Source organism: Styela clava, chromosome 7 (genome assembly GCF_964204865.1).
Source record: "Styela clava chromosome 7, kaStyClav1.hap1.2, whole genome shotgun sequence".
NCBI classification, from domain to species: domain Eukaryota; kingdom Metazoa; phylum Chordata; class Ascidiacea; order Stolidobranchia; family Styelidae; genus Styela; species Styela clava.
The window spans coordinates 5,536,148-5,544,538 of record NC_135256.1 but is presented as its reverse complement, the minus strand read 5'-3'; positions in this window follow the sequence as shown (position 1 = coordinate 5,544,538).

Sequence of the window (8,391 nt, the reverse complement as noted above, 5' to 3'; positions counted from 1 at the left end):
AAAAATAGATGTTCAGAACGTTAAAAGAACATCTGAATAAGTAACCTTCAGGTAAAATATTACACATTGAAGATCTAAATTATCTATGGTAAGGCTTCATTTCATAATTATTTATCAAAAATTTCTTGCACAACAATAAACCATGCTTAAGAGAAACTACTACCTAATCAGCATATATTTTTGATCTATCTTTTATGTCTATTTCTATAGCTCACTGCAAAATAATTAGGAAATGACTCTTTTTTCAATGGAATCTCAAAATTTAAATATCCCATTAATTCAAATAATCACAAATCTTATAAAGATGAGACAAAATTTTATGAAATTGGATTTGTGGAGATCACATAAATTAGCAGACAATACATCATATTGATATCAATTTGAAGTTTAGCTGTATATTTTTAAATTGCCTACTTTTCACTTAAAAAGTTTTCAAAACATTTTTCAGAGTTTAGCAATTATAGTTTAAAATTAGTAAATTGAAGATGCAAAAATATTGAAATTAAAAAGAAAGCAAAGTCAATAAATATCAATTAATTTTATTGTAGTCTAAATCTTTTAATCCCTTCGCAGAAATTCTTGGAATATTTCCTCCTGTAATACGTTCTCTCTTGAATAAACCTTTTCATACAAAAACAGTGCCTTGGTGACCCAATCCCTATATTCAGTAAAAGAGCTCGTATTTTTATTGATACTTATCTTTTCACAAATTATTTGTGTTTTGGCAGACCATTTCACATATTCTAAATGTCCCATTAGAAGGATCATATCTCCCAAATTTATATCATTCACGTTTAACGACTGAAGCAGAGATTTCATGAAGGAAATATGTATATTGCTCTTTGAGACATCTTGTGGACTTTTGAGTTCTTGATCTTTCAAATATTTCTCAGATGCACATTTTGATATTTCTCCGACAGTATCGGTTGAAATTGGCTTTGACGATCCGAAACTATTTTTTCTTAAGATGCAATGAATCTGTCCAGTACCATCTTGAATTTCAAATCTCAGAAAATCGTCTTTCTTCTTAATCTCTGTAACAAACCCGAACACTTCCACTTTGTTAATTGGCAGCCCATGTGGATTTACAAACAGCGTTCTTGTCGCACATAACGGCTTCAGAGAATTAACTGCGCCAATGAGAAGCTTACAGTACGTGTTGAACGTTGGTATCATTGGTACACAAGAAACCGGTATTGTTGTCTCATATTCACACTTAGGATTTTCCATAATATTATATAGCTACGCTACTATATGATGCAGAAGTTAGACGATTTAAGATTGTGAAATTGAAACAAATAATAAACAATGAAACATTTGCAATAGTGGAATCAAGAAGACAATCATTTTATTAAAAATATTGAATAGTGATTATACGCTAGTTTATTTTGATACAATTGTAACAGAAACTCATCTAAATGAAGCGAGAATTATAAGCATTGGCAATGCCCTATATAAATGAGATTATTCCTGCCTATGATTTTCCATTGAAAATTAAAACATCTATTATTATACAGAGTACTATTAACGTCTATCGCCAAAACCTAAGCTTCAAAAAAGCTCTTTGCTCATTTCATCATGGCTCCAATATTTAAAGGATAAACTCTGAAAAAATAAGAAATGCCATATGAATATTTAAAAAAAAAATGAAAGTTATCATTGGTTTGAATAGCATCTAAACTTCAAAATTTATTATCAAAACTCAATTTTGAAATTTACTTCTAACTCACAGGTGAATCCAATCCCAAAATCCAGCAATTGGTTGTAAATCAAACTAAAGCATCTACGAATTACTAACGTTTTTTATTCTGAATAGTTAGTACTGATGTATACTAGAAAACTTTAAGTTACAAAATTTTTACACAGTCTTATGACGTTACAGATCATTTTTCTAATTAGGCTGATTATGGAGACGATTATAAATTAGTGAATTAAAATTTTTTTTTAATTTATACACTGTCAGACTGTTAAAATTTATAATATTTACCGTACATCTTGAATTGTCTACATTGATACTCACTCAAATGATGCTTTAATCTATAAATTCAAACTGGTTTATGAGCTACATTTTATTAGCACCACATTAAGCAATAGCACTGTCTTTTTTTGCCAAATAAATTCCTTTGCCACAACGGAATTATTGTATCGAGAATTCAGAAGCCAATAGCTGCATCTGCATGGTGATGCGGTGGCTTACCCAATGCGATGGCGTTTAGCTGTTAGGTCCTCTCATGTTCAAAAACTATGAGGCTGATTAGATCGCCTAATACTCGATAAGAATTGTTAAATATGCTAATGAATACTTAAATACCGCCGAATTTACAAATACTAAAGCATTTTATTATCCTACCTTAAGTACTGTGGGCCTACCTTTATGTAGTTTTCAGTACCGAACAATCACAACCGTTCCACCGGGGGCGCTACTGTGCACCACGAAAAAAAGCTGAAAAAATTTAGCACCTTATTTCATATTTATTTTTCTTAGCACGGAAATAATTTCGATATTACCTCATATTTCTCGAATTCACATTTGGGTTTTTTTAAAATATAAATCATCTGATGCCTTCCCTAGATATCGCGCATAACCATATACCACTTCTTTTATGAGGCGTTTTCATGTCTTTACTCCGAACAAATTTTTGTCCAAGCAATGAATAATTCGTACAGAATGGTGTTGAAATCTTCCTTCTTCAGAATAACCTACCCAATTCATTAAAGTCTGGATCAGGTAGTGAATATTTAAACCTAAAATCTTTAACCTGCGACGTCAATATAGTTTAGTACAGCGCTTCAGCCACTACTTCAGACACTAAGCAATCACGCCCATTCGCCGGATGAGAACAGAAGGGGCCTAAGTCACATTTTTGCAAAATTCACTTCTTTCAATATTTGGGGGTTTTGAGCCATGCTCTACAAGGTGGTGGTCTTGAAATTCTGAATTTATCAATAATAAAATTTCTAGCTGAACTTAGGACTGTAGAAGTTAAGAACACAAGTCCAGTGGGCCTGAGTCCAGCTAAAATTTTCAATATTATGAAAATTCAGAATTTTAAGACCACCACCTTGTAGAGCATGGCTCAAAACCCCAAATTACTGAAAAAAGATAGACCTAAGTTCCAATACGATGGGCATGAACATCAGGAATAAAATGTCCGAAACTTACATCCCTAAAAATTTCTTCAGTGCAACTTAGGCCTAAGTCACCTTGTTTTACCTTGCATCCCATACAAAAAAATTCAGAAGTTGTTGAGAACAGAATGGGCCATGTCTGGATGCAAAATTAACATGAGCAAATGCCAAGCTTTGTACCTGGGGGGAAACAATCATTGCCAAAATTGTTCTATGAAAGATCGAGGACTTGAGTGGAACCCAAAAGATTTTAAATTGTTGGGTATTTTTATATATGAAAATGATGCTGACCTTTATACTGTGAATATTTTGCCAAAACTCCAGAAAATGAAAATGATTGCACAATTATGGTCAAAAAAAAATCTTGATTTCCTTGGAAAAATTACTGTAATTAAATCCCTAATTTTTGTGGGGTTCAAAATGGGAGAGAATAAAACGTAACACGTTAATTGCACCTATAGGGGGAGGGGGGGGGGGGGTTAATATGATAGATATTGAATCATTTTTCATTGGTCTTAAATTAAGATGGGTTAAATTTTTAGTAAATGATGAATTTGATGCTTCGTGGAAATCTATAGAAATTTTTTTCCTAAATTTATATGGAGGAATGAATTTGTTCTATGGAAATGTATATCCATTTGGAATATTTATTAAAAACATTAAGTCGAGATGTTTAAGAGATACTCTATACTATTGGCATATTTTTAAATCTAAAGTTGTTACTGATGTAAGTCACTTGCATGAACCACTGTGGTTCAATAAAAAGATATCAAGTAAAGGGAAAATGTTATATATTGAAGATTGGAATAGAAAAAGTATTTGTTTTATTGAAGATATCTGTGATTCAAAACACAAAATTGCAATGTTTCCAATCATTTTTCATCATTATTGCTTTTCTGATTTTTATAATGACATGCAATCATATTTAAAAGTTTTATCATGTATACCCCAAGCATGGAAAAACAATTTAGTAAAAACCCCTCAAGCCAATCCACATCTTAGTCTATTGGAAGATATTAGAAGCATCGATAAAACTTCCAGATACATATATGACAAGCTTCGTAATGTAAAAATCTTGATGCCTAAGGAGAAAATAGAAAAATGGCCAAATGAACTGTGCAAGAACTTGGATAATTGGTTGACGCAGTATGAAAAAGTTTTTTATTGCACTATTGAATCGAGACTTCGATCTTTCCATGTTAAATTTGCTTTGCGAGCAGTACCTACAAATGACCTATTATTTAGGATAAATAAGACATCAAGTCCGAAATGTACATTTTGTGAAAGGAATGTTGAAACCGTGTTACATTTATTTTATTTCTGTGAATTTGTGCAACAATTTTGGGAAATAGTTAATGCATGGCTAACTGTTGAATATGGTTTAAATCTTAATCTGACATATAGAGAAATTTTAATGGGGGTAGAGCAAAACCAAGGTATAAACTGTGTTTTATTGAGTGCAAGATATTATATCTATAAATGTAAACTACGTAATGAAAGGCCTCAATTTGATCAATTTTTATATATGATAAAAAGTATATTTAACTGTGAAAAAATTTTTGCAACTAGAAAATGTAAACTGTCGAACCACATTAAGAAGTGGAAAGTTATCATGAACTCATTTTTTTAAAAGTGCAATTGTGTTTATGTGTTATATCGTGTGGATAAAAAGTGATGTTTTTATTAATAAAAAAAAATAAAATAAAAAAAAATAAAAAAAAAAAAAAAAAAAGAATGGGCCAAAGTCCATTATGGGGTTAAAAAAGCAGGAAGGAATTAAAGCTGAAGTGCCAAAAAATATTGATTACATAGATATTCACATCCACATTAAAATAACCAGAACTCAGGTCTCTACTAAGTGTGAATATCTAGAAATTCAAAAATAAAAAAATTCCAAATTGATTTTGCGTTTTTCTCAAGACTCAAAATTGTGACTTAGGCCTGTTCTGTTCTCATCCGGCGAATTATATTTTGGATGTGGTAAGGGTTAGTGATATAAATATTTAATAAATATCGAGAAATGAAACAAATTTTCGGAACCTTATCCATATTATAAAGATTTCAATAGAATATCCGGCGACCATTTTGTTTAATTTTTTAGCCTACTATCAGATATTTCTACGCTATAATTTATTTCTCAATAGCTTTTGGCATTTCAGTAGTGAACTTCGCTCGGCCATTTTTTATTTCAAAGTGAGTGCGCGCCATTTCTTTGAGCAAATTTTTCCTTAATTTTACCAAAAGTCGCTACCTTCCTGTTCCATTGTTATTTCAGATTCACATAGGTCGGTAAAAGTTTGCTCCCTAAATACGCTTAAATAAAGAATAAAATCACATCTTGTTATTGTACACACCAAAAAAGCTTTGAAATCCTCGTTTAATTTCACTTACATATTGTTTTATGATTTAGATTTAAGATGTTGTAATTTATCAGTGATAACCACTGCATATTGCAATTGCTTGACAAATATGTCAAAGTTTGTTAACGTCATAAATGAAATTGGCCGTACAGGCTGATTATCACATAGCAGCTTCACAGGGCATTCAAAAGGGGGATCTATTTTATAGGTAGGCTTACGATACGTCCCGTTTTAGGCGGGACAGTCCCATTTTTCAACGTCTTGTCTAGGCGTCCCGACCGCTTTGGCTCCAGCCAGTCAGCATAATACACGAACATTACCAATTAGCGTGTTCTCGTTACTGTTGTTGCTGTATTGCGTACCTGTATGATGATTCGTTGTTTCCAAAATTACTGGACATGAAGGGCTATTTATCGAAGACTCGAGTCATCTAAAATCTGAATGACTCAGACTCGACATCAACTGACTGAACAGCAGTGAGATTTAACTCAACGATTGAATCAGATTACTCGTAACACGACTTGACTCGCGATGGGCAGTTCATGGGATTTTACATCTAACAGTGCTTTCCAGCTCTTCAAATTATGCCGAGCCTCATTTTACAACGTTTGCTAGAATTTTTCCCAATAAGGTTTTATTTGAAGGTTATAAAGGATTATTATGCCATTTTTTTCTATTTTAGGTAGATTCTCATAAATTGACAAAATAATGTCGAACTCACGAATGATCGAATCAATTTTTATTATCATGTTTGGTTATATACAGAAATCACATCGGGCGAAACAGCTATTAATTTTTTTCCTGATCGAAGAGTTTCAATAGACAAGGCAAACAATTCAAGGCATGGGTTATAAGTAGGCTTTCCATACGTCCCGCTTTAGGCGGGACAGTCCCGCTTTTTAGCGTCTTGTCCCGCCGTCCCGACAAGTCAGCCAAAAGTCCCGCTTTTGCGTTCAGTCATCCAGCATAATACACGAACATGTTCTCGTACTTACTGAAGGTGAATGCGTTATTTTGTTTGTTTCGTTGTTTCCCGCTAACATTGTTAGCGAACGTATCACATGTTGCTGTTTAAGCCTGCAACACTTATTTCTAAAAATAATATTATGGAATCCAATAGAAGAAAATGAGCTCGAAGAATTGAATTGTCTCGAGAATTGAAAATTGCTTTGGTACAATTTATTGCAAAAACAGATCACGAACATGAAACTCTTACTTGGACTTCAGTCTTGGATAGTTACGCTCTCTTATCGGGTCAAACTTAATGAAAGCTGAAAAAATAGCACCTCTTCAAAATTATCCGATCGGCATCAGATCGTTGCGCTTGGGCCAGGATGACGAGTATGACGACCAATATCTTGCTAATCTAACAGAAGGTAGATTGCTATATCTAAATCATGCCATTGTCCCAGATTATCTAAGGACCAAACCTGATCCAGAGGTCCAACAAACGGAACGTCAAATGAATAATGAAGCAAGTGTATGTAATGATGCAGCCGTCAAAAACTTAAACAAATGTTGTGATAAAATGTTAGAAAGAATAAAACTTTCTCTACATAATTGGAAAAACGATCAACAGCAAATGAAAAATATAAAACCAACATTTAATCAAAATGACACTGTACAATTAATTGCAGCTTTAACGTACGGTCTTGATATTTCAATATAACAGTCTCAAAACCCAACTCAGCTACCACCAGGAGGTGGGAAAATGCAAACGGAAACGGGTGTCAAAATAGAGTCCCATCCATATTCAAGGTCATGATTGCTTAGCACCAATGTTTTGGATCCATTTGGTATTGGAATATTGTTGCAAACGCATTGTCTTACCATGAAATGAAGGCTGTATGTCTTTCGTTTTCTTCGATTCCTTCGCTATCGAGGGCCTAACCCAGTGAGAGGGTCGCCTCAATCAAATAGCGAATCTATTTCATTACTCTTTATTACTTTTGCTGTACATAAAAAAATCTAAATTCGGATCATTTGTATCGTTAGCGTCTATTCCTTTCTATTTTTCGAACTGAACTCGATATTTAGACAGAGAATATGCGCACGAACTCTCGATGGCAATATGGTCAATGAAGACAGTCGGGATGGCTTAGATGTAGGCCTATGTAGTAAAATCGGAAACTGCAAATTTACAGGAGGCGTCCCGCTTTGAAGTAAAAAAAATATGGTAACCCCCAGTTATAACGCTAATAATAGTAAAGGAATAATATAAGTAAAAAATCTTTGTCGTTTATAATATATCAGTCCGTCACCAAAGAACTGTCAGATTTTTAGTTGGTTTCATATTTCACAGAGGACACCGTACATTTTCCAAGATGGAGGCCCATTGACCATTCCCTGGGATGTAGACTTTGGATCTTTATTGGCACCAATAGCAACATTTGTTGGCGTTTTATTGAATTTCGGGTAACCCTGGTACCACACGTCTCTTGCTATAGTGAACGATTTTCCACTTGTCAGCAAAAGCTGCATGTACTGTAATAAATAAATGTACGTTTTCAAATTCTATTGTGATGTGTAAGAACTGCATGAAAATGAGTGCAAACCAGAAATTACTACAAATATCATAACTTCTAAAATATTCGGCAAATACCAGAACATCAATCTGAATTTTTGTCTATGACGATTTTTGTCTATGAATTCTATATATATTGGACCTTTCTTAATATCCATTCTCAAACTCTGCTGCAAGTGCAGTTTCAAGTATTTCGTGGCGTCTCAAGCTGCCGCAAAACCATGGCGATATCTACAAATCATGGCCTCTATGGCCAAACTCATGGCGACTGACTTTTTAGCTGCCACAAACCAATGGCAAGCTGCCGTTACCGCGGCAGCAAATTGAAAACCAATGGCAGGTAAAATTTTGCTGCAGTAACCACGGCAGACCGGCCGC